The sequence below is a fragment of the Protopterus annectens genome, chromosome 8.part0 (genome assembly GCF_019279795.1).
Source record: "Protopterus annectens isolate FY-2018-M chromosome 8.part0, PAN1.0, whole genome shotgun sequence".
Lineage (NCBI taxonomy): Eukaryota > Metazoa > Chordata > Ceratodontiformes > Protopteridae > Protopterus > Protopterus annectens.
The window spans coordinates 1,271,650,563-1,271,674,835 of NC_056741.1; the positions used below are offsets into that span (position 1 = coordinate 1,271,650,563).

Sequence of the window (24,273 nt, forward strand, 5' to 3'; positions counted from 1 at the left end):
TCCTGCCTCTGCTTCATTTCCAATGTACCCTCAGTTCTTATAGTCAGCTCTTGTGTTCCCTTCCTTCTCTCTAACATTTTCAGTTGAAACAATGGAAAAGGTTTCACAGGTACAGTCCCTCTGTGGTCTTTATTACCAGAATAAAAAAAAGCAGAACCCCTTTCTGTTTTATAGCTCATTTTTAGTTTGACAAACTTTGCATTTCTAAAACAATGAGTAAAAACTTATCACAGAAAAAACAACCGATTAAAAAACACAAAAACAAAAACAAAAAGAAAAATTTAGCAAAACTAGACTTTCCACTGTGTGATTCCTTAAACCTCTGTGTTAGAAGCAACATGGGATATATGCAAATTGCCCTTTAAGGACATCAGGTGTTTCAGCTAAATGGCAATTGTGAATGTCCATGACTTTTTCTTTTAAGTCTATTTATGGATAAATTCGGGCCAAAAACATCATGCTCTACTAGCTGTGGACATGCATGTTTCTGCCTTCTTATGGCATCATCAGCATAGCATAAGTGGAATGTCTGGCTAACATTTGGAAACACAGGGTTATCGTACCCAACTGACATCCATAAACCATAGGGTGACTGCAAAATGAAAACACTGAGTAAAAAGGACACACAGAAAAATTAATCAGTTAAAAAGAAAAATCTAGCAAAACTAGACTTTCCATTGTGTGATTCCTTAAACCTCTCGTGTTAGAAGTGACATGGGTATTTCTTCCTTGGCATGTACTTCATCAAGAAGGATTTTGCCCCACCAGGAAAGAATACAAGAATACCTTAAAGACAGCTAGGTTCAGCAATTTGAATCTCACACATGCATCTCAACATTCCCTGAATAGTGGAATTAATTTACTCCACTTCTGTCCAGTGTACAATGAGTAATCATTTTCCACAAACACTCTGTCTGCTGTCTCTCACTTTTACACTTTTAGTATTTTGTCCTTCTGCCACTGTTATGTCAGAATCAACTCCTTCTGCTATTAGGATTGCATCTTTACTATTAAAGGTCTGCGTTGCTTTCTGATAGCCAGGTTTGGAGCATACACATGATGTGCCATTTCAACTAAGTACTCCTGCTGTGTACTACTAGTCCAGTTGCTTATTCGTACTTTCATAAAATTAATACAGTCTGTTCCTTCAAGCTTCTCTGATATAGCTGAAAATCTCACGTTTTCAATAGGTGCTCTATCCTCTAATTCTATTAACTCTTGAAACATCTCTTCCTGGGCAGTCTCATATTCAGCCAATGTTTTCTTCATTTCAGCCTCTTAAGTTTTGCAGCTTTATCACCTGATCTGAATATCTGTTTAAAACTTCTTCCATTTTTCCAACCATTTGTTGTTTCTGTTGATGTACTCTGTCAGTGTTTTGTTTATTTTAACCAGGTCTGTGTGTTGTCTTATAGCTTCCCGTAGGTTACGTGAAGTCATTTTAAGAGGTTGCATTGCTTTTTGCTGAACAGCTGCAGAACTTTCCCCAGTCAGTGTTTCTTCCTCACTTTCTGTAGCTCATTTGTTTCCAGGTGCTCTGTATTTCTTTTTACCTGGCATCCAAGCTATACACTTACTAGCCAGTTACTGAAATTTACCCATAAACACAAGTCTATTGGCCTTCTCTGCTGAGTTTCTGTTTTCACAACAGGAGAGCTAGAATTAAGCTGTTCCTCAATATGCAGCTGTTTCTATGATCTGCAGTATTATGACTAAAATGTTTTGAAATAGATGCCACGTTGTCTACAAAGTAGGTATTGAGTTGTGCATCATTCTCCAGAGGTGTACTATTTGGACATAGATTGGGATTATATTTTTGCCCTGGTTGTAGTATTTTTTTCATGACTGACCAGAATATTTTGCCATTGGCTTTGCAGTTATTTTGTGGTTCACTATAGTATTTTTTATCAGTGATTATCTGCCTTTTGGCCTGGCTGCAAAGACTTTTACATTGTTGGAGGTTTTGTAAGGTTTTGTTTGTTTGTTAATTTTTCCGGGCTTTGTCTCTAGTTTGCATTAGTTTTCTTGTATTTTTAGTTAACCAGGATACATCTCTTGTTTTGTTTTTATACTTTTATTTCTAGGGAGTGACATTTTTCTTAAAATGTTAACAAATATTGAGTTAAATTTGTCAATGATGTCACATAGCGGGATATTTCTTAGCATATTCCAGTTTCTGTACATACACACACACACACACACACACACACACACACACACACACACACACACACACACACACACACACACACACACACACACACATATATATATATACATATATATATATGGTTCTACACACACAACACCGACAACCACATCACCGACACACATATTCGACAGTCATAAATATACATATATATATATATATATATATATATACACACACACACACACACACACACACACACACACACACACACACACACACACACACATATAGGTTCATAGATTAGTACTAGGCTAACAGCCCTTCTGGGCCATTTTAAGCCTAGCTAATTACCCCATGTGATAATCTAACCCTGTACCTTGTAAATGTAAGGTAAACACCTTAACCATTATGAGAGAGAGAGAGATAGAACATGGCACACTGACTATGGCAATGGTGCATGGATCGACTACTGAAAAAAAAATTCCAAACATCCCAGCACCAAGTAGTCCAAAAAGTGTGCCTTAAAGCTCTTCCAACTCCCCAGCTATAAAATTATTTCCATTAAACTGTATTCTACAGCAGGATCAGCATTGTGCAGAGTGTGTCTGTTATGCAGCTACCAAAAGTTTAGAGGAGAGCCTTGCTTCTATCAGCAGTTAGTGTATCGCTGACAGTAGAGGGACAATATGATCATATTGAGATTTACTATCAGTACCTTGACTGCAAAGTCTAGGATGTGCTGGCAGTGGGCCAGATATACATCTTATTCCACTGGAAAAGTCTACTGCAGCATTCCAATCATGCTGAGACATAGCCAAGTCACAAAAAAGAATGAAGTGATTGCCCAGGGAGATTTTTCTAATATTCTGATAAGGGGATTTGACAAATGCCACCGCCTGACCTATTGCATATTGTCAAGAATACCGCCAGTCCCAAAACCCACATTATAAACTCCAGCATATGAGGGCAGATATTGAGCAACAGAAATCCAGATGGTTGCAAACACAATTATAGCTTTCATTCTGCCTGGGTTGAGCTTCATTTGCCTACAGCTCATCCAAGTAAGGATGCGCTCCTATGTTTGAATGAAATAAATTTACATGCATGCGTGAAAGAAGTAGAGGTACAGCTGAATATCATGACCATAACAATGACATTATAAATCCCTCCATTTTTCAACATCTATAAGTGGTAGAATGTATATCATGAAGAACTGAGCCCCAAGAAACTTCATAATTTAGTGAATAGTTCACAATTCACTCCTGTGACTGGTCACTGGTTGTACTCTAAAAGGCAAGAGTTAGACTAGCATAAGGCCATTAAAATGACATCACAGTAGGGATGCAAGCACTCTGACAAAACATCATGTTCTAGAATGACAAATGTCAATAAAATCTGTTCTGAGGAATCCCTTCATTGCTGGGAAAGGTGGAAACAACCTGAACTCCATGGCTAATTCATGCTGGAATGCCGTACTCTGACATTAATTAGTAAGATGTCCAAATGCAAAATATTTACTCTGGAACCCATTTTCAGCAAACCATGAATTTTCGCTTCTCCACTGCTTGATGACTACGGAAGTAATATATACAAGGTAGAGGTGATGTGGGGGCTCCCACATTGGGTAACACTTCATTTTTTGTTTGCTGAATGTGGTTTTATTATTGCCAATGGCAGAAATAGGATTCATAGAGTCATTATGAATCCTTCTAATAGTTTCTCCCTCAACCAAAATGCAAACGTCATTGGGAATTCTGTGAACTCTTACAGAAAGGTTATCACTACTCTCAGGTCATATCTGAATGATATGGTGATTACAAAGGAAATGTGAACTATACCAGATCTGGACTCATAATTCTTTTATGCCAATTCTGATTTGGCACATTTTCCCTTTCCATGGTACATTTCTTTAATTGCAGCACCTTATAAATATCTGTGTTAACCTTTCAATGTCAGTCAATATGATATCAAAACATACTTTTCAACTGTCTAGAATTTTGTACAGTGTCCCTGATTTTGAAACATATTTTTGTACCCATCCCTCATAAAATGTTTGATTTTCTGGTAAGTAATTGAGGACTGTCCCGAAAATGCATGTAGATACAAAAACTGCTGCTCTATAATATGCATTCTCTTTCATTTTGATCCTAACATTTAAAATTGTCCCTGATTTTGGGCTTTTGACCTCCCCCCAATTAGTTTTGCTATTGTCCAGAATTCTTGAACAAAAATATTCAGAGATATACATCTAAATGTCTCTGTAGAATACCTGCCTGGTTCATCGACAGTTACTCCTAGTTACTCCTGGTGACAAACCAGGAGTAACTGCTGACAAACCAGGAATACCTGCCTAGTTCATCAACAGTTACTCCTGGTTTGTCACCCAGTAAAGAAGTTCACACCTTTGACCATGGGGTTATACTTGTGGCATAGACAATAAGAATGATTCATCTTAAGAAAAAAATCATAGCAAAAAGAAACACATGAATAATTACAATTCCATATTTTGGTCAACATTTTTCAAGTCCTAGCGAGGCATTTAAACCATTTTGTGTATAATTTTGCTTTAATGTATGTCCTAAATTTATAAACCAAGTATATCCTCTGTCTGCACACAGTTAAACAGTAACAGTTTTCAACTGTTGTTTCACTTTTCCTAGTAAAATCAGACTGAGATGTGTATTCCTTATGAAATAAAAGTCATATTTAGAAAGAATGTTTAGCAATGAATGTTACTTGCAGTTTTTATTCAGTACAATGGATTTTCTGATACACTGAGATTATCATTACCAGAAATCCACAAACTGAGGTGATTCTGAATTTCAGTATTAAACAAACAATCCACACCTATAGACATTGACTGCACAGCAGATTAATGCCATAGCATCTGTAAAGAGTCATGTACAATAAAAGCTGGTGATTTTTCCTGCATTTACACTCAAAATGCCAACTCAATTTGAGACAGTCTGGGATAAACAACTTTAATTCTATTTAGATCTTGTTTAAGTGTAACTAAATCCATTTTGTTTGATTGGGTTTGCATTTCTGTAACAAATTATGTACCTTCTGCACATACAGTTTTATGATTACAGGTGCTGAATTTTCAGTTTGGAAAACTGGAAAGAATTATGTCAAAAGTTATGCAGAGATATAAATATGTACTGAAAAGCACTGTGCAATCTTGTATCTGTGCCAACCAGCGATTTTAAAAAACTTACACCAAAGAACATGCAATTCCCTATGAAGGTAGCACAAACTTCTCTCTTCACTGTATGAGCTGATCAATAAATAACTCATGCCTCCCTTCCAAAGTGAACATACTGCCTGAAATAATATTTACTCTTATCTTATTCACTGATGCTAAATCTGAAATATAAAGTCAACAATTGATAGGTTTTCATGTTCTCCTTATGTATGGATGGATTTTATCTAGGAATCTAAAGTATCCTTGAAATATGTTTGCTGATTGGCTGCTCTAAAGTGTATATATAAAAAGGGCAAGGTATGCTGACGAATCATATTATTAGCTGCCTGTGTATCTGTTCTAATGTATGGTAGAAAATTAGTGCAGGCTTCATATACCTCACTTTCAGTCATAGACTCTTTCTTTTTCACAGACTTTAAAAATCAAACAAAGAGCAACCATCTTGAAAAGTCATTTACCTGGGGGGGGGGGGCTACTATCAAAAACAAACAAAGAAACAAAAAACTTTAAAAGTAAAAATCATGAAAGGTAGATACTGCCTATATAATCTGGTAAACTTCTTTAAAGGTTTTACTGATGCTGTAGAGAGTGGCCATGTAGTGGATGCTGCATATCTTGGCCTGTGCTAGGCGGCCTAGGCTTTCAACACAATTCTCAACCTATATGTGATAAGCTGGATAACAAACTGAAAAACAGCAGGCCACACAGTGCAAGCTGCAGGAACCTCATCGGAAAGTATGAAAGTGACCAGTGGTGCCCCTCAGGGCTCACTGTTGGGACCTCTCCATTTTAGTATTTACTTATGTTGTTAAGCTACCTTATGAAACCTTAACCCTCCAGCATGAACTCTCTGTGAACTTTTGGTGTACCAAAATGGGGTCAAACTAAATGCTAAAAAGAATATTATCAGCACTTTTGGTAGATAACCCCTCCCCTTATAACACTGTATAGACAATATACCATTACAAAATTAAAATGTAGTTAGGGAAGAGAGTACTTGGGTTGATATCTCCTTTCTTTTCACTATCATGAGACAATGGTTTTCAGAAAAGTCTTGTATTTAAACCAATTATTTACCAAAGGAATATCATGAAGGTCTAAAGAGGTAATCAATCCCTTATACTCAACATTGTTTATCCCAATTATATAGCACAATGCCCTCTTTAGAATGTAACAATCTAAAAGTATCGAAGAATTAAAAAGGCCCAAAAAGGTTTCTTAACAAAATGATGACAGGCCTAGTGTCCCTGGGCTATGAAGAGAGGCTGGAAGTTCATTGTTTTGCTTATCTTGCCATTACAAAATTGTTTGGCCCCCACCTCCTGTATCTCTGCAAGTCCAATGTCTTCAACAATACTAAAACAAGAGACATAAATCTTTACCAGTGAAAAAATAAAAACATAGGTTCATAGGTAGGTACTAGGCTATCTGCCCGAAGGCATTTATAAGCCTAGCCGGAATGTGTTGGCTTTCGCACCCCCTTAGATTAGTTCCCTGTGCCTCTGTCCAGCAGAGCCATTGAAGTGATCCCTGGGGTAAACTTTCTGTTTCCCATCCACTCATCAAGGATTCTCTTGAAGAGGGTTAGCGAGGAGCTCTGCTTAATGTAGATTGGAATCTTGTTCCAGAGCATGGCAAGTCTCTGGGACAGGAATATATCCCTCCAGCATGTCCTATTTATTTTTGTGGTGAGGTTTAAATCCCTGGACCGTGTGGCTCGAGGGGATATGGTTTTCTTTAGGTGGAGCATGTCCATCAATTCTGGGTTGGACATGGCCTTGTATGTCAGGCAGAGATCACCTCTGAGTAGGCGGTATGCAACTGAGTACAGCTGGAGTTTCTTCAGTCGAGCTGCATAGGGCATCTGCTTGAGGCCAGTGATCCTCTTGGTGAGGTACTTCTCTGGTCTTTCCAGTTGTTGCAGGTGTCTTGTAAGGTACATCCCAAATGGGGCATTGTACTCTGTGAAGGGTCTGATGTGTAGAGGGGCCCAATGACCTCTTTCGATCTGGATGCAAACCCTTTAGTGATTAGGTGGGCCACATAGAAGGATTTTCTAACCACTCTGGCAATGTGATTATCAAAGGAGAGATTACTATCTACTTGGGTCCCCAGATCCCTTACTACATCTTCCATATTTAGGGGGCTACCACCTATGTGATAGTTTGTGGGTACTTTGTTTTTTCCAAAGCGGATGACTATGCACTTTTTGGCATTTAGCTTGAGGCCATGGTTTTGACACCAGGTATCTGTCTCAGTGAGACCCTTTTGGAGGATGTCTGTGTCAGTCAGAGAGTCAGTTATAGCCCCTAGCTTGCAGTCGTCTGCGAACTTGGTCAGCCATAGTCCTCCTGTGCTTGTCTGTACCTCTGAGAAGTATATGCCAAACAGGAGGGGTCCTAGGACTGAGCCCTGGGGAATGCCACTTGTAACCAGTTTAGAGTCAGATCTAGCTCCCACAACTCTTAACATGTAGGTTCTGTCCGTGAGCCAGTTGGCAACCCATCTCGTGATGTAGGGGTTTATGTTCAGGCTGGTGAGCTTGTCTATAATTCCTGAGTGGGGAATGGTGTCGAAGGCCTTTGCGAGGTCTAGGTAGGCTGTGTGAACCACCTTTCCCCTCGTCTATAGCCATGGTAACTGTCCCAAAGAAGTCGACCAGGTTTAGGAGGCATGATCTGCCCTTAACAAAGCTGAACTGGGTAGGGTCCTGTGTTTGGAGGTTCCCAATGCCTCTGTTAATGAGACCCATGATGATGTGCTTCATAGCTTTGCAGACCAAGCTAGTCAGGCTTATAGGGCAATAGTTCTAGGGGTCCACTGTGGCTCCACCTTTGTGGAGTGGAATAACCATTGCTGTGCACCACTCTGTGGGCACATAGCCTGTGGAGAGGCTGAGTTTAAGCAGTGTGTTTAGGTGAGGGCTTATTTCATCTTTGAGCTCATGTAGGACACAGCCAGGGACACCGTCTTGTCCCATTAATGGTGTGTTTTTGGCTTTGGAGAGGGCTGTTTTATCCTGAGTGTCTGTGATTTCAGGGGCACTACATTTTTCTGTTATAGTTATGGGCCCTTTTGGGGGTGAGAGGGGGGTGGAGTTTGCACTGAACCTGTCTGCCAGGATGTTGGCTATATTGGTCGGTTCAGTATATTTTGTGCCATTCTGCACTAACTCTGAGCAGATCTGAGAATTGCCACTTAGATTCTTGACATAGCTAAGGAATGCCTTGTGGTTATCTTTGGAGTCCATGGCAATTTTTCTTTCTAAGCTAGCCTTGGATGATTTTATGAGGGAACGTAGTTTCTTGCTGATACTGATCAGGGATGTCTTCCCTTCTTGGGATTTTACTCTTTTCTGACTAGTTTCCTCCTTCTATTGTATAGCTTGTTTATGGCAAGGGTCCACCGGACTGGTTTCCTTTTCTTGAAGGAGTGAGTCTTGGTTTTGTTTGGGATAGCATGATCCATGCATTCTTGTAGGTGCCTGTAGAGTGCATTAGTAAAGGATTTTGCAGCTTGGACAGCATTATCCTTTAGCATGGGGGCTTTGAAACTTCCCACCTTGGTCTTAAGTAACGTGAAGATTGCTTTTGAAAAGTTTTTCACAGTGGTTTCTTTGACCAGGGGTGGTGGCAGAATGTGGATATCCAGAGTGATTAGTTTATGGTCAGATCTAACCAACAAGGGTTTGACTTCTGGTGTGGAACACCGGTCGCCCATGTTGGTGATGACCAGGTCCAATATGTTGTCACCTCTGGTGGGGGTGTTGACCAGTTGATCCAGGGCATTTGAGTTTATAAATTCTAGGAAATGTTGGGCAAGGGAGTTTGTACTTGAGTATTTCTCCCAGTTAATGTTTGGGTAATTGAAATCACCCAATATCAGGGTGTTTGGTCGGACCTTTATGTTTCCCAGTGTTTCCAGGAATGCGGAGTGGGGGTCCTGGGACATGGTGGGTGATCTGTAGCAAGTTATAATTTGAAAAGCAGTTTTGCCCATTGTTAGTTGCACGTGGATGATCTCTGAAGCATCATGCTGTGCCACTAACCTGGAGGTGTGGGTATCCTTGATGAATATGGATACTCTCCCGCCTTTTGTATTTCGGTCCAGGTTTTGTGGCTGAAATGTATGGTATGAGTTGTAGCCTGGTAGTGCTGGGGTGCTCTCTGGAGCCTTAAACCAGGTTTCTGTTACTGCACATATATCGATTTTCTCCATACTGAGGAGTACCTCGAGTGCGTGCATTTTGAGGTTTAGACTTCTGGCATTGAGTAGCATTACCCTCAGTTTTTTGTTACTTGTGCTATTTACGGAGGAGAGTTTGTCTTTTGAGCCTTGCCTAAAAAATGCACTATGTGGGTGGCAAGAGCCTTGGCCAGTATTCGAAAGCCTAAGGGTGACAGGTGCATGCCATCTCTAGCGAAGCAGCGTGGCTTGTCGAACATGTCATCCCAGGCAGACAGACACTGGATCCCCTTTGAATGACACCAGAAGCTTAGCCAGTTATTTAAATTGATAATCTTTTCTCTATACCGTGGTATCATTCTTGGTGAGGGCAGGATGCTACTCAGGGTCAGGGTCATACCAGCCTAGGCTACATGATCAGAGAGCTCCTCCATGTCTCTTTCCATGTAGTCCAGGGAGGTATGGCTCAGGTCATTCACACCAACATGGACAATGACAGAGTCATATTTGTACTTGTTCTGGTGTGACCGGAGTGCTTGTGTTATGTGGTGGATCCTGGCACCTGACACGCAGCTAACAGTAACCTTCTCCTTGTTCAGCCTAGTGAGTGGGATGTCAGTGTGCCTGACTATAGAGTCACCTATTACTAGTGTGTTGGGTATGTTATTTTGCCTTAAGGGCTGTGATTGCATGGCACACTGGTTTTGTGAAGTATGTGTTTCATGGTTTGTGTTGGGGGAGTGGAGGTTGCTTGGATGTCTGCTTTGGTGGTCTCTGTTGCTTTTGCAGATTTTTATTTAGAGCCTCCGAGTATGTTTTTGTGTATTTATGTGTGTTTTTTGCCGATGCTGGTTTCATAGGTCTATGTGAGACTGGTGGTGTGTTGCAAGTAATTCCCTTCTCCTCTTGACTGCCTGGTCCAGTCTTGGGTTGAGAGAGCTTAGCCTACAGTTTGGCCATATAATTGCATCTCTCGCATGTATTAGTGTTTGGTGGAAGGAGGAGAAGGTTGTATGTGTACATGAGGCAATTGTAACATTGCCTCAAAATGCCCAGATTCACCAGTTGGACCGGAGAGTACACCTGAAACTGCCTTTTGGACATGCCTGGATAGGTACAGTGAACTGTTTTACTGATTGGCTGGTAAGGTCGAATAGAGACCCTTGTCCTTCTTTACAGTATAGGGGGGGGGGTCTAGTGCTAAGGTTTATTAGTGCTTGCTATGTGTTTTGAGCAAGCGCCGGGATGAGAAGTGAATGGTTTGAGTGTTTAAGTTGAAAGTTTATCTAGTTCCAAGGGAAAAATTAAAGAGTAGACTTTGTGGAACCGGGAATAGTTATACCCTAGCTAACCGGCACTGCCCGGTGCGCAAAACTGCATAAATGCGGGTTTTATAGCAGGGAAATGAAAGAGATAGAAATTAGCTCAAAATGGCCAATAAACTACTAATTTCTGGGCTGAAACCACTCCTCCAGGGACAGATAGGCTGCTCAAAACTCCATCTCTCACAGTGAACAGAGAAACTTCCATCTATCCTTTCTTCTATCCATGCTGGAGAGCCAGGTTATAACCCAGTGTCTCCCAAACCTGTAGTTTAAACTTCCCCTTCATGTTAAGCAGTGTGACTTCCTTCAGATGTAACCTAGATGACTGGGTGGGTATCCACAAATTTAACTTAGTATTGACTCGTAAGGCCCTCCTGCAGAAAGGAGGCACAGCCAGAGGAAAGGTATTGGCAAGGTGAATATGGTCAAAAGTCTCAGTACCATGGAATATCTATGAATGACTCTAAAAACAGTGAATTCAATAAAAAATAACAACAAGCACCAGAAACACACTGTCATTTCAAATATATTACTTACTCTACATGACAGTAGTAATAAAAAAACACAAGCATGAATTATGACACAAATTAAACACATTTTACAGTAGTAAATGAATAAAAACTAAAGTTTATGTATATTACCTGATCAGGAACAGTAGAAGGTACCAAAAGGGTAAAAAATAAACTTTTGGGGTTAAATCTCTCGAACAGGAAATGAAGCAATGCAAGCATGATCAGGAGGTGAATAACTGGAATAAAAGACTAAGGCCAGTATTCATAGTCATCGTGCAAATGTGGTACTGTATATACGAAGTCTGAGAGTGAACATAGCAAGGCAGCAATTCATAGGGGCCATTAACAATTACTGTAAGCAAATTAAGTATAATGGGATGTAAATGAGAAATTAGTGGTGTATGCTAATGAAATGTTCTTGCAATCCACAGTCAAATACTTGCACTGTACGCAAGTCCATTGTAAAAAAGAGTTGCTGCACATATTGTATCTACTTTACATTCCTCCATATCTCTGCTTATCCATGGTGCTGTTAAACAATAGTCATGAAACTTCAGGGTTCTATAGGCCCTTTTTACATTTACTTCTATGAATCGGAGTAATACACCTTATCCTCATAGTAACTCTACCCCCTAAAAACTTGTGCCTTAAGTAAGTTATGCTTTTGCCATGAGGATTTATGTTTACCAAAACACCTCCATGCTTCCATAGTATGCACTAATTACATACACTGACTACAGCTGCATATCTGAGTAGCACCACTATTCATGGAATACTGCTATCCACCAATAGAGGGCAGGACTATGAATACCAATAGTCTACAGAACAGCAGGGGCCAGAAAACCAGCCACTATAACCAAGGAGTAAAATTACAAAGGTAAACTCACACACACACATAAATGTAGTAGAAGGCTTTTGTTAGGCCTTGTTTGACCTAAGAGGTAAACTTGGAGATATTTTATACAAAAATGACATACTGCATAAATATAAGCGCATATTAAAATGGCAATAAAACGTATTACAGAAACCCAGTTATATCAAAGCAACAACCACACCATCAGCTAAACCTGCCTTCTTTCTCTTTTTCCTGACATAATCATAAAAAAAAAAGATACATAAGTGTTAACAAATTAATAAAGTTAAACAGTACTTCTTGTTGCAGCTTTGCATATTTTTTCAACTGACCATCAGATGTTTGGTGTTGCTCACTTGTTCCTAACTTAACTGTGTCCAATATTACCTTCTGATGGCAGAATTGCCACTGCCATTGGTGGGTGGGGAAGGAGAATTGGGAAACACAGAGCAGAGAAACCCAGCAGTGTCATATATTCAGGCACTTGTACACCAGGAATTTTATCATGCTTCAAGATGGATGGGGCTGCTTGATCTCATGTCTCTCATCAAACATTGTTTCAAATGGCTCCAGACTCCCCAATTTGCCAAATTCAATATCTATCTGCCCTGCAATTAAACCACTGCCCCATTACCGCAAGATGCTTGATGGCATGTAGAAACCTCGTCCTCCCTCCAACCCTCAGAGACTCGGCAAGCCTATGACTGCTGCTTTCCACCCCACCTATCCTTGCCTATCTCTTCCACTGTCTCTACCTCAAATTGAACTCAGGATATTTGAATCACAAGCAGGGCCGCAGCTCTCTATGCCATGGAGTCAGACAAACATCAGTACAATTTTCATTGCCTTCGTTCTGTCATCTTTAGCCATCCAGTTCTTAGTATAATCAGTATGGCTCTTCATAAGCATCAAAGCAGAACAACAGATGTGCATAGTGACCTCTGTTTTACAACCGGTCTACCAATAAATAGTCAAGGAGCAGGACTGGTTCATAGGTTCATAGGCTGGTACTAGGCTATCAGCCCTAGGTGAGCACATTAGAAACATAAGACATAAAAGGGAAAATAAATTTATTGCCACACATTTTAGTGTTTATCATAATAGTGATGCTTCATTTTTAACAGGAACAGTTTTAGAAAGTGTGAAATGTCTTTGTAATGATGAAAATGCTTTGAAATATAACTTACAATATAAGGAAATTATTTTTATTTTGAAATACAATACAATGACACCCTGTGGACTGAATAATGAAATAAAACTGGAGGTGTCTGCTTTAAAACTTTTTTGAACATAATTGTTTAATTAATTGTTTAATTAATTGCTATGAGTATATATATATCCATTCTTTCAGTGAGAATGTATACTCTTGAAAGGTGGTTACACCGAGGCGCTGGAGAATAAAGAATTTGCTTTTGGATTTGACTTTGGTTCCTGTTTTTCGTTCTGAAGATTTTGCTGTTTTGGTATTGTTTTGGATCAGAGTTGTTTCTATCAGCCCTAGGGCCTATACAAGCCTAGCCATAACAATTCCCTGGCTATTTCTTTCCATACTATTTAATTTCCTGGACCTCTGTCTAGCAGGGTGGCTAACGTGATCCCCAGGATGAAATGCCTTTCTCCCATCCAATCATCAAGGTTCCTTTTGAAGAGGGCTAAAGAGGCCCACTGCTTGACATGTATGGGCAGTCTATTCCAGAGTCTTAGGAGTCTCTGGGTCAGGAACCTATCCCTCCTGTTTTGTTTATTGTGATGACAAGGTTTAGATTCTTGGAGCATGTGGCTCTGAGGGATTGGGATTTCTTTAAGTGTAGCATGTCCAACAGCTCTGGGTTTGACATAGCTTTGTATGTTAAGCAGAGATCGCCTCAGAGTAGACAATATGCAACAGAGTATAGCTGGAGTTTTTTAAGGCGGTCAGCATAGGGCATCTGCTTTAGGCCTGTGATTCTTTTAGTGAGGTATTTCTGCAGCCTTTCCAGTTGTTGCAGATGTCTTGAGAGGTACGTACCAAATGGGGCATTGTATTCTATAATGGGTCTAATGAGGGATGAGTACAGTGGGGCAATGACCTCCTTTTTTCTGGATGAAAAGCCCTTAGTGATGAGGTGTGCCACATAGAAGGATTTCCTGACTGTTGTGGTGATGTGGTTATTGAAGGTGAGACCACTGTCCATCTGTGTCCCTAAGTCTCTTTCAGTGTTTAGTGTACTGCCACCTATGTGGTAATTTATGGGTACATGTTTTTTCCCAAAGGGGATAACTATACATTTCTTGGCATTGAGCTTGAGCCCATGGCTCTGGCACCAAGCATCTGTTTCTGTAAGGCCCTTTTGTAGAGTATCCACATCATTTGGGGATTCAATAATGGCTCCCAGTTTGCAGTCATCTGCAGACTTTGTTAGCCAGAGTCCCTTAGTGTTGGCCTGTACTTCAGAGAAGTAGATGCCAAACAAGAGAGTTCCCAGGACTAAACCCTGAGGTATGCCACTTGTCACTTGTCTGGAGCTGGATTTGGAGTCAGCTACTTTTACAATGTGGGTTTTGTCAGTAAGCCAGTTGGCAACCCATCGGGTGATGTAGGGATTAATGCCCAGCTTAGTAAGTTTATCTATGATTCCAGAGTGGGGGATGGTGTCAAAGGCCTTGGCGAGATCCAGATAGGCTATGTGGACTGCCTTACCCTCGTCCACGACTCTGGAGACTGATTCGAAGAAGTCAATCAGGTTCAGGAGACAAGATCAACCCTTCACGAATCCAAACTGGGTGGGGTCCAGTTGTTTTAAGGTTGCCAATGTCTTTGTTTATAAGTTCCATGGTAATATGTTCCATGGCCTTGCAGATCAGGCTCGTCAGACTGATGGGGCAGTAGTTCCTGTGATCCAAGGTGGATCCCCCCTTGTGGAGTGGGATAACTGTAGCTGTGCGCCACTCAGTGGGCACGAAGCCTGAGGTGAGGGTATGATTAAACATGACACTTAGGTGAGGTGCCAGTTCATTTTGTAGTTCATGTAGTACACAGCCCAGGATGTCATCTGGTCCCATGAATGCTGTATTCTTACCTTTGGAGAGTGCGTTTTTTACCTGTGTGGCCATTATTACCAGAATTTGGCAATCTTCCGGTATTGAGATGGGCCATTTAGGGGATGAGAGTGGGGTGACGTTGGCACTGACTCAATCTGCCAGGATACTGGGAATATCCTTGGGATCAGTATTTTTAATGCCATTCTGTTGTAGCTCAGAGCAGATCTGAGCATTGCCATTTAGATTCTTGACATAGTTATAGAATGCCTTGTGGTTGTCTTTGGAATCTTTGGCAATTTTATTTTCGTAACTAGCTTTGGAGGATTTTATGAGGGATCTCAGCTTCTTACTGAGGCTGGTAAGGGAGTTTTTTGCATCCTGGGATTTTCCTCTTTTCTGCAACAGTTTCTTCCTTTTGTTGTAAGGTTTGTTTATGGCAGGGGACCACCAGATTGGCTTCCTTTTTTTGGAGGAGAGCATCTTGGTTCTATTTGGGATGGCACAATTCATGCATGAGTGGATGTGCTTGTATAGTGCCTTAGTGTAGGACTCAGCAGTCGAACTTTCAGTTCCCATCGGCGTGGGTGTCATGAAGTTTGTAACTTCTGATAAGTAGTCGTATACAAGGGGAGAAAAGCCCTGCAACAAATAAAACACTTTAAAATAGATTGCAGTGTGCCTTGCATACAAGGGATAAGAGCCCCCACAACAGATTGAAATTAATTTTACAGAATATTGAAATTCATTTACAGAATATCACTAGGAGGAATTGTGATCAAGAATACAATATGTACAGCAAGTAGCAAGAACCTTTGCAGAAGTAGATAGCCTCTGTAGAGTAAACTGATATATAGTTATTCGAAATGCTGGCTATATGGAGGTGAGAAATAACAAAGGATTCTACTGCCAGAATAGAGAGAGTAACCGAATGAGATGAGGAGGAGGAGTAACGTGGATGAGAGAAAATTAAAGACATGGAAAGAGAGAGTCAATTAGTATTAGAGAGGTGATAATGGAATGGAGCGATGGTAGACAGGAAATAGTAATACGTCTCAGCTGAAGGGGTAGCAGAGCATACATTATTAGTACGGTATCATTAAAGTGACAGCATCTTTGGATGTCACATCACTACTACCTGCTAAGACATGGGGCCGTTAGGTGGTTCCGAGTGAGAAAGGCATAGTTATACTAAGTAGGTGGTCACACATCTGTTTTGAGGGTTGTGCAGGTGCAGGTTACTATTATGTTTAAGGGATATGGGGATAGAGGTCCAGCAGTGTGCTACATAGCTGGAAGAGACAGAGGTTCCTGCTGGCAGGTGTGGTTAGTAGGCAGTGAGGAGCACTTTTTTTTTCAGATCAAAGTGGCCCAGCAGGGGTATATGTATGCAATAAGTCTAGTAGGGCTTTGCTTTGTTTTGGTTTGTAAATTAATTGGTGTACTAGGAATAGCTTTGTGTTAAGTGAGTTGCTTGGGTGATTCAAGCTAGTCAAGCTGTTTTAGGGCTAAGCAATGATGGGTTCTGTTTGACCAGTTAGTGGCAAATGTTGCTACTTTATTGTAGCACTGGTTTATTTTATTTTGGATGGAAGCTTAAAGGTTAAGCAGTACTGGGGAGCCATATAGTAAAGTGCAGAGGCCAGGAGTTTCCTGGATGAAACAGTCAAGTATTTTTTTGTTTTATAGTGAGATTTTTTTTTTTTTGATAACTTGTTACACTTGTAAGTCAAACTTTAACTTATCATTCATTTTCATGCTAGTGGCTTGTTATGGGGGATGACTTTTATAGGGGTGTTATCAGAGGCTGTAAATGAGAATTTTTGTTTGTGTTTAAGGGCTTTTGGATGGAATAATGGCAACTTTGTTTTTTGGACTGAGTAGAATCTGGGAATTATTGATTCAGCTATCAACAGATGCAAATGATGCTTAGGTGGTGTGTTTTAGAGTAATTGGGTTACTGGCAATACAGATTAAAGTAGCATCATCTGCATATTGTATGAGGGATGCTTGACATTTGGTGTAGTGTAGGTTGCTGGTAAATACGTTGAAAAGCAGTGGCCCCAGTATGGAAATTAGGGGACCACCTGTTCTGACTGGTAGGAAGGATGAGTAGGAATTATTCCATTTTACACTCTGAAATCAGTTGGAGAGGCAGCTGGAGAACCAGTTAATAGATGCATTGGCATTTTATATTCCAGTTGAAGAGAGTTGTTTTAGAGGTAAGTTATGGAAAATGGCATTGGAGACTTTGGACAGATTCAGAAACACAGCAGAAAGCAGTTGGCTATTGTCTCTGACTAGGTTTTCAGTACTGGTAAAGGCAGTTGGCCATTGTCTCTGACTAGGTTTTCAGTACTGGTAAAGGCAGTTGGCCATTGTCTCTGACTAGGTTTTCAGTACTGGTAAAGGCAGTTGGCCATTTTCTCTGACTAGGTTTTCAGTACTGGTAAAGGCAGTTGGCCATTGTCTCTGACTAGGCTGTCAGTACTGGTAAAGTTTAGGAGAGCTGTGGTAGTCCTGTACCCTGGTATTAAACTTATGAATGTTTAACAGCTGAAAATATCTAGCTAGCAGCCTGAGGTTCTGCTACTGCTTAGTTCCAAGTCACATATATGCTTTCATGTAACAAGGACCCTTTAACTCATAAGTACACTGTTTATGTGACTACCTCATACAAATAGATTTCATGCTGCATTAAAAATTAATGATTTTATGATGATTTTAGGTTAACTTCAAAATACTTGTGTTCTCCGAAAGTTAGCAGTATTTGTAGGACTGCTGTTGATGTATTCTGTATTGTTGGCACCTGTTTATAAATGGAAACGTACAATTGTATGCAGCAGTTTGCCAGAAGAGTTCCTTAAATGAAAGTTTCACACCAAAATTCTACAGTTAAAAACTTCTAATCCTGCACAGTAATTAATACGGGTGGAAGAAATATTGAATATTAAAATACATTAGCAAATGTATGTCATACATAAACTACTAAATGTAAAATTCAGACATCAAAAATGCAATGTACACATTACAGGTTCAATAAGGCACTTGGGATGTGCAATGGTACAGATATTACTACATGCCAATGGACTGTGAGGTACTCACTGCTTGGAATAATGCATTAATAGCCTCCTGGGTATGTAGCATTGTCTGTATCATGCTCAACATCTAGTGCATTATTAAATACACACACATACTTGCACACACACACACACACACACACACACACACACACACACACACACACACACACACACACATAGAATAAAGTACAACCTAATATATTATAATGCAGTCATCTTCATGGTGATGGATAGTTACAGATCATCAGCTTTATTCTGTCTTCAGTGTTACAGCCATTAACTATATGATCTTATTTGATATCTACAATACTAAAGCTTATAAAGATGGATGTGGTCATCTCATATTTATGAAGTCAATAATATAGAATTGTCTTTTCCAGATGAGTATCTTACAGTGATCTTGAACTGTGCGAATGCTGTTTAAAAGACAGAAGAGCCAAGGACACATACTATGCATTCTCTTTTGTTGTGCTTATAAGCTTGTCTTTCTTTTGCCAGTCATGATGCATTTCTCTCTGTGCTATACTTGCAGTGGCATACAAACAACAACTCTTCCTCTTAACAGAAAAGTTCTTTGGAAAGATATAGCTTTAAAAATTGTTCAACATGTAGTGCTTCGGTAGAAGACAGATATACTCAACAGCAGCTGTAATAGTACGAAGGCTACATTAGAAGCCTCTTTGAAGCAGAAACAGGTATGGAAGTAGTAATGAGGTTCCATATCTGGAAATCAAGAGTGCTGATACAACAAGGTAATGCCCTGGTAAGGGCAGGACATTTTTGAATGAGAGGAACTTGGGAGAAAGATTGAAAAGTCCATGCCAAGGTACAGCTGAAGACGAGCTTTAGTACTTGCATTATATACCGAAGAATAGATGAATGATTTGTTCGTCTGAATGGAACAGAAATCACAGAATATGATATGCAACAACACTTATCAAGAGCTATGACTTACTAAAAGGCACACTGAATGGAAAGTACTTTGTGTGGTAGAAAAAGCATCCTACCACTATGGCAATTAATGGAGCTACACAATGTTTGAAAGGGCAGAACCTGCATTTTGCTACATGTGAAGAGGAAGCAGCTGATTAAGAGGCATATACTGACCACCAGCAGGCCTAACTATAAAGAAACAAAATGCATTTTAAGAAACAGGTAAACAGCACTACAATGAAATAGGTCAGTAATGTATCAAAGAGATGGACTGCACAACAATAACACAGGTACAATTATTTTATTAAGCTGCTGCAAAAGCAGCATAACCACTTTCATGTTCTGTGTGCTTCACATAACTCTCACCTGTACACATTTTCACAGAATGGCCAGATTTTTGTCATATTTTTTGGTATGTTTTTCAAACACTTGTGGTTTTCTGGCAAATTAGTGGCATGTCATTAAAGAATGAAGTTAAGAAATAATGAAAGGCATTTATATTTCAGACTTCAAACCATTCAGAAAATTAATACTAATGCAAAACCTATTATTCTCTCAACTTTCTAAGTTTGTAAGAACAATATTTAAAAATTGTCCTTATTTTTGGGGCTTTGTCCCACTTTTGCTTATGGCTTTGTCCAGATTTGTAGCTCTAAGAGGTTGAGAGGTATGGTGTTTCATCAAATGGTTGTGATGATCACGAGTGTGAGAGAGCTTATGCTTGTTTTTATAATAGCTCAGTGCAATTAATTTTACCTGTGCTGTTGCTCTGCAGTCCATCTTTATGATACATTTTAACTAATGCTTTTACATCATTGCAAGATGTACCTTTTTCCTCTGGACAAATAACAGTGTTTGCTCTTTGTCCTTGTTAGCAAAGCGTGATATCTGTAAGCAAACTCGAGTGCCTATGGACAGTAGTATTTGCATTATTGTTTTTTTACTGGGGGGCTCTTTCAAGTAGCACCTCAAAATACTGTTTCATTTCAAAGAACACTGTGCCAAAGCACCCCAGTCATCATTAGTACATCTATTGACCACAAATAGAACACCAGTAGGCAAAAATCAGCAGAACAACAACAGATCCTTGGGATAAGCAGAAATGATAGTTATACCTTTGTGCTCATCATCTACCTGCAAGTTCATTTGATAAGCTAATTATTAATTCCATGTCAGTGATTGAAAGGAATTCTTAAATAAAGGCTTAGCGATGTGCACAAAATAGGTAATGTCTTTTTTTGGCCACTGGCATACACACGCACACACCAGCTGTTTCTTTCTCCTATTGTCTCTGTGTCTGTCTGTCCATCTGGGTGTCTGCCTTTCTGTCTTTCTCTGTCTCTGTCTCTGTCTCTCTCTCTCTCTCTCTCATTCTCTCTCACTCTCTTCCTGTCTGTTTGTACATAGTAGGGAAACATGCCATAGGTTCAAGGAACCATAACATTTCAGTGAATAATAAAAAGACATTTCTGTGGGTGGCTTGGTTTAATCACTATGTACTAATGTACTTAATTTCTTGTGTCATTGTATGTATATCTAATACTGTTTGATGTTTCTCACACAATATTCAGTCATGCCACATATCTTCAGGAACTAATTTTAAATTTAGTTTATGTTCCATTTCATGAAGTTTGGTGCTCAGTAGCATTATACTCACCATTACCCACCAGCCATGAAATTTCCATTTCATTTATTTATGTATTGGCATTTGATTACCAGGATAGTCCACTAGGCCATACGAGTCCATTTTCAGTGGAGGCCTAGGGAGAAAAGCTCCAAGAACATGTTATTATCTTGAACAATTAAATAACTTGTAAAGGCAAGTAAACTTCAGAGTTTCCATACAGATATAGTTAAAAAATACAAACATACATATAAAAAATTACAATGCCGAATTGAGCAGTTGTATAAAAAAATCAGTTTGGGCAATTAACAACATATGAACATATTACATTTAACCAGAATGCTGCTCTCATTCATAGCTTCCCTTGGAGATGCCATGTAACCAGGAGGCTACAAATCAGCAATCCACTGCAGAAATCAGGGCAGCTACCACTGTGTCTCAGATGAACAAAATGAAAGGCGCACATTCTGGTTCTACCATGGAACCAGCACTTTTAGTTAATAAATGTTGTTAAAGAACAAAATATTTAACCTACTTTCCTAGATGAAAGTGATACTAAAACTGCAGGAGGCTTCATCCCCCGGTGCATACCTCAGAGTGTGTGCTTCTCACCTACAGCTGCTTACTTTTGTTTTCTCCTCCTGATGTTACAGTGCCAGTAGTACATCAGCCATACTGTGACCTGTCCCAGTGTTCCGCAGTCACCCCATCTTCTTCCTTACCACTGCAACAGATTGCTAAGATGTTTGATAGCTGCAGTTAGCACAAACCTTCACATGACTCAAGGTCCAATTGTCAGTGACATTTTCATGAGGGGGAGTAGCTCTTATTTTTTTTTTCTTTTCTGAAAAAGTAACCATGAATTGGAAATGTCCAGTAACTATAATCAAAAAGGTTAATTCACTGAATTCATAAACCAGACCTTTTTTTAATGTTTTTCAGTACATATTTTTAAGAACTGCATTTTAAGGGGTTATCTAGCTTTTTTTGCTAACCTCGAATTAAGAATTTAGACTGTAATTTTAATATTTCATTCTAAAATGCACAGAATTTAACAATGATAAAATACTGTTAAGATTTTTTTCTGAGGGTAATTTACAAGACCTTACAACTGGGTGTGCTAATTCATGTAACGAAATGGAAAATGAGTTGGTAACAGAAACTGTGGCGATGATCTCAGCATTGCAGAGGGCACTGATAAGATGGCGTCTAGAAGCACATTGTCCAACTCAAGTAGGCATACAAAGAAAAAATAGTAAGATCTTAGAAAATATGTGCTCAATTTAGAATTAAGACCCATCAATCTGATGAAAGAAATGCGAAGGGAATCTGAGAACATGAGATGTACACATTGGAAGAGAGACATGATGAGTTGGATAGGATGTGGATACCATGAATTATCAGGGGCAAGATGAATAGGTAAAGCAAAAGAAAAATGTGGCTAGTGGGAGGAGGAGGAGGCATCATGAGAGGCACATAAATGGTACTGGCCAGTGTTACTTTAACTGAAGTACTATATCACATAAATGGTACAGGCCAGTGTTACTTTAACTGAAGTACTATATCACACAAATGGTACAGGCCAGTGTTACTTTAACTGAAGTACTATATCACACAAATGGTACAGGCCAGTGTTACTTTAACTGAAGTACTATATCACACAAATGGTACAGGCCAGTGTTACTTTAACTGAAGTACTATATCACACAAATGGTACAGGCCAGTGTTACTTTAACTGAAGTACTATATCACACAAATGGTACAGGCCAGTGTTACTTTAACTGAAGTACTATATCACACAAATGGTACAGGCCAGTGTTACTTTAACTGAAGTACTAAATCACACAAATGGTACAGGCCAGTGTTACTTTAACTGAAGTACTATATCACACAAATGGTACAGGCCAGTGTTACTTTAACTGAAGTACTATATCACACAAATGGTACAGGCCAGTGTTACTTTAACTGAAGTACTATATCACACAAATGGTACAGGCCAGTGTTACTTTAACTGAAGTACTATATCACACAAATGGTACAGGTCAGTGTTACTTTAACTGAAGTACTATATCACACAAATGGTACAGGCCAGTGTTACTTTAACTGAAGTACTATATCACACAAATGGTACAGGCCAGTGTTACTTTAACTGAAGTACTATATCACACAAATGGTACAGGCCAGTGTTACTTTAACTGAAGTACTATATCACACAAATGGTACAGGCCAGTGTTACTTTAACTGAAGTACTATATCACACAAATGGTACAGGCCAGTGTTACTTTAACTGAAGTACTATATCACACAAATGGTACAGGTCAGTGTTACTTTAACTGAAGTACTATATCACACAAATGGTACAGGCCAGTGTTACTTTAACTGAAGTGCTATATCACATAAATGGTACAGGCCAGTGTTACTTTAACTGAAGTGCTATATCACATAAATGGTACAGGCCAGTGTTACTTTAACTGAAGTGCTATATCACACAAATGGTACAGGCCAGTGTTACTTTAACTGAAGTACTATATCACATAAATGGTACAGGCCAGTGTTACTTTAACTGAAGTACTATATCACACAAATGGTACAGGCCAGTGTTACTTTAACTGAAGTACTATATCACATAAATGGTACAGGTCAGTGTTACTTTAACTGAAGTACTATATCACACAAATGGTACAGGCCAGTGTTACTTTAACTGAAGTACTATATCACATAAATGGTACAGGCCAGTGTTACTTTAATTGAAGTACTATATCACACAAATGGTACAGGTCAGTGTTACTTTAACTGAAGTACTATATCACACAAATGGTACAGGCCAGTGTTACTTTAACTAAATGGTACAGGTCAGTGTTACTTTAACTGAAGTACTATATCACACAAATGGTACAGGCCAGTGTTACTTTAACTGAAGTACTATATCACACAAATGGTGCTGGAATTCTCAGATTCCTTTCCTATACTGCAGAGGGATGGAAGAATTTGAAATACATGGGACAGACGGATGACTGGATATCGTAACTACATGACAGGGACAGCTACAGTGGAGCTATCTACAACACTGTGGGACTGTTAGTAAAGCAATGAACAATATCTGTCAATATCTTTTTATGGTCAGTCATTAGAAATCTTCAAAGGAATAAAATCAGCATAAGATCGGCATAAAGAGCTTTGACAGCATTATAGGTTAAATGCACTACTAGAATGAACACAAGCGGCATTAGTCTTTATATATTCATACACCACTCTCATTGTTGCCACTGGGTAAAAATATGAGTAATTTTACTTGCACTAAGGAAATTATGATTCCATAGATCTCACACCTGTGTGAATGGCTCAGTGGATTAATCAGATGTGCTGATTTAATTATATTAACT

General features: G+C 39.4%; 1 protein-coding gene across 3 annotated transcripts in view; it reads right to left on the reverse strand.

The window, feature by feature from the left end:
* Positions 1-24,273, reverse strand: part of GRIK5 (glutamate ionotropic receptor kainate type subunit 5) — a 3,838,183-nt gene that overhangs the window by 1,788,929 nt on the left and 2,024,981 nt on the right. The gene's annotated exons all lie outside the window — the stretch shown is intronic.